Source organism: Limanda limanda, chromosome 1 (assembly GCF_963576545.1).
Source record: "Limanda limanda chromosome 1, fLimLim1.1, whole genome shotgun sequence".
Taxonomy (NCBI): Eukaryota; Metazoa; Chordata; class Actinopteri; order Pleuronectiformes; family Pleuronectidae; genus Limanda; species Limanda limanda.
The window spans coordinates 15,659,352-15,663,226 of NC_083636.1; the positions used below are offsets into that span (position 1 = coordinate 15,659,352).

The window sequence follows — 3,875 nt, forward strand, 5'->3', positions numbered from 1 at the left end:
TTATGATCAATGTCATTTATTGTGCACAAACATTACATTAAGGCATCTGCTGGAAATTATATGATCAACAATTCTCAGACGGCAGCTCTGGACAAAGTTCTGTGACTCCAGGTCTGCCCGGATGGTGTGATGTAAACAGGGGGTTAGCATCAGGAGTGGAAGCTGCAGGAGGGACCGTGGAGCTGAGGCAGCTTCTCTTGAGAATAACTGAAGAACACAAACAAAACATAGTGTTAAATTATGAAGATGGTTCCCTCTGATTTTTTTTTAAAAACATAAACGTCAGACAGGTCCCTAAAAAATAAATATGCTAAAGCTAACAGCTACCAAACACCAAGCTAATAGCAGGGCCCACCAGTAGCATGGCAGCAGATTTTATTTAATCACAGCGCTCACATTTCTTCATCAGTGGAGAAGTACTTCGCCATGTTTCCTCTTCAGAGGAGGATTCCTCCAAACCTGCTGCAGCCTGCTCAGCTTGAACTCTGTGGAATCTTCTCTTGAGCACGCAGACAAGGCCCTCATGTCCCATCTCCATAAATGCGTCAGTACTACCTGAGAATATATGATAAAAAACAAAACGTTTTAAAAGTGCGTTTGTATGTATATATACACACATACAAGGCTTTCTTTTCTGCAGAAATCCATTTCCTGAGTTGATGTCTCTGCTTATGCCATCTAAAATGTGAAACCAAATATATTTTTTGTATACCAATACAAGATGTCCAATGTAACACCAATAAAATCCAGTCTACTACACTAACATTTTAATGCCTCTGCAATAGCGAGTCGCCGGAGGCATTACTGCATGTTTTCGGGTTGTCTAACTGTGTATTTGTCTTAAAGTCAAAAGGTCAAGGCCACACTGACCTCATGTTATGGTTTCAGTTGTCAAGAGGTTACAGTGACATTTATATGAGAGAAAATATGTAGAAATATGTAGACGGACACTGCACTGGTTAGTGATGTTCTCAACATTCTTTGCACAGTCTGTCAAAACAAAAATAGAGTTACAAATGTTAATGCACAACAACCCATTGCAGATATACGGTTAGTATTTGCACACCACATCGGATCAAAACAAAACTGCAGTCTGTGAAACAAGCAGTTTTGGTAGATATAAGGGAAATGCTAATATTTCTGCATGAAACGTATTCAGTCCCTTAAGCAAAATAATAATGATGGCAGGCCGCAACCTCAATGCCTTCGTCTACTTTGCTTAGAGACTAGTTTGCGGAGTCTCGTGCTGCCGCCCACTGACCGATACATCATCGCTCTTTTCTGAAACTAATGAAGGCAAATTCAAACATGTAGACAGAAATAAACAGTATAAATGAAAAGGTGTAAATATTATTAATAACATAATGTTTGATGGGGGTCATCATTATACATAACAGAGGAAAACTTTGCAGATGCATTCCTTAAATTTACTTGCCTTCCTGTGGAAAAAGTTGTTTTCCCAGTTGAACAATCACAGCAGGGAAGCATGATTGATCAAAACTCTTTCAGTGTGATATTAACTTGTATTTCAGCCAGCGTACTTTGGGGATTTAATACAAATTTATATTTGGCACATTATATAAAATGGTGTTTCTGGTATGTAACTTAAAAGTACCTCTTTAATGGTAGGATAATTTCTCCCCCTCATCTTCCTTGTGGTACGTGGATGATGGAAGTGGGCTCAACCCGGCTTCTCTTTCTCTCCAGGCTGCCCTTCCTCCTCTTCATCAAGCAAAACAAACTGTTCGATCCAAGTTATTGACGTTAATGAAACTCCTGTAGCTTCACTTGGATCCTCCTTGATTAAAAAACAGAACATAGCAATTGTTTTATAAAATGAATCGCAACTCCATAACATGAAAACATTATTGTCATATTGCATACTATACATTAAACCAAATTGATCTGTTATTGAGGAGTAATGGTCGAGAAATACCCTCCTTATTAATCTAAAGCATTCATAAATCAAATTCATGTTTATATTTATATTGTAGCGTCCCTTAATGATGAGCTAAGCGTCTTGAACTGGTTTCAAAAACCATGTTTTCACCTCCCAGGTAATCACATGCTACCGTGGGCTGAAGCATGTGGCTAACAATGGCATATTAGCTGAAGAAATGCATCCATTGTGTTTATCGACGGACTCCGCATCCGCTGTCTCAGCACTCGGACTGTGAACCTAGATCGTAATAGATCTTTAAAAACAATAAACTACTTACCTGACAGAAGGAAGATGACATCGTTGTCTTCCAAATGGTCCGTGTTTATGACAGCGCTAAGTTAAATGGACAGAATGTTTACAAAACCTTTTTTTACGCCAGCCACACGTCAGTTCCGGTCCGTTCGCGATCTCGGTCCGGTGTCACACTCATGTCCGCCTCTGAACAGACTCGCAAGATCCTTCGCATTAGAGGTGTAATCTAGCCTCAAATATTAATATTATTTAACATGAATAACATACACAATCACTGAACGACACCACGCAGGGACGGTGATTTAAACAGCACGCTACGACGTTGTGTGCATGGCAGCGTCATAGCAACCACCATAGCAACGATAAAAACATTCAAGATAACTATTAAAATATATATCATAAGCACAAACTGGCTGAAGACTGTGGAAGCAAAGACCACATTTCTCGCTAGAAATGGTGTCAGAATGTATTTTTATGCCCAGACTAAGTTACAAAATCATGTTTTTATCTGAAAAAACAAGGACTGTCCGCCATGTTTTCCTTTCCGGAGACGGGAACTCGGGAGTCACGTGACGTGAAAACACGTCAATGCAAAACAATGGGCGGACCAAACGTTTCCATCTCACAATCTGATAGGCCAGATTGTGAGATGGAAACGTTTGTCCAAGTGGACCAACGTTCCCACTGAATGTTTCCTGATGAGACTGGGTTGACTACAATCCACAATTCAGCTTAAAGGTAGGTTAATGGCTCTTCCTCCTGCGCATTAAAACATGTTTATACAATAAGCCTGCATCTCATAATTTTTTTTTGTAATCAACCTTTTCGTTTTTGTCAGTTTTTCATTTCAACCCTGAGAGCTTCAGAATTGTTCTCGTGATGTTTTTCTTTCTCCCCGAGCTCATCTTCAAGCGTCTCTCGCAGCAGCTTAATTTTCCCTATCACCGGAGCCGTGAACTGTTCTTATGTGTTGTTAACTGATAGACTGCTACGTCCCAAATATCTTGTTTTTAAAGGAGTTTAAGCAAAGTGTCTGAGGAGTGCTATTTCACAGCCCATTTCGTAATTCCTATCTTCAGCTCAATCAACCGTGTGTGCGACTCACTCAGCTTGTTTTTCCTGGTTCTGTCACCAGCGACGCCTGCCGTTACCTTGCTGTGCCTCTGTTTCTGTCTGTCTTTTAACTTCCCCCCCGTCATTCACATATGTAAACGTGTACAGACACACCTTAGATAAACCCACGACGAGCAGCTGCCCGTCAGGTCGGTACAGCTGTAATAAACACGTAAGAACCATCACGTTAAGTGGTTGCAATCAACTTCTGAGCACCAGCAACAGAACCGAGGGAAGGATCTGATGAGCAGATGGAAAGTCTGGGGATTCTACTTGTTATGAGACAGACTTTAGGCTCCCCAGTTTTATAATATAGGATGAGTCATAATGGAAATTGCCAGGAATGCTAAGTAGTCGGCAATGGTGGAAGAATAATTGATATCCTAATGTAAAAGTCACAAATACAAATGTATATATAATCATTAATCGTAGATCTTGATTGGAAAAAAATAAGCCATGTTCATCCAACTAATAATCTGGATCTAGTGAATTAAGATATGATTTCTGATAAGGGGACTATTAGGCCTTGGCAGAGGTATGCGCCATTCTAGTTTCCTCTGAAATGTAG

At 40.1% G+C, this 3,875-nt stretch overlaps 1 long non-coding RNA gene across 1 annotated transcript; it reads right to left on the reverse strand.

Annotated features, from left to right (window-relative positions):
• On the reverse strand, positions 1–2,553 carry LOC133014213 (uncharacterized). Its single transcript, XR_009681441.1, has 4 exons — positions 2,220–2,553; positions 1,616–1,798; positions 397–555; positions 1–207 (listed from the first exon to the last, which is right to left on the reverse strand). It is a non-coding gene; the product is annotated as an uncharacterized LOC133014213 (long non-coding RNA).
• Positions 2,554–3,875: the final 1,322 nt, after the last annotated feature.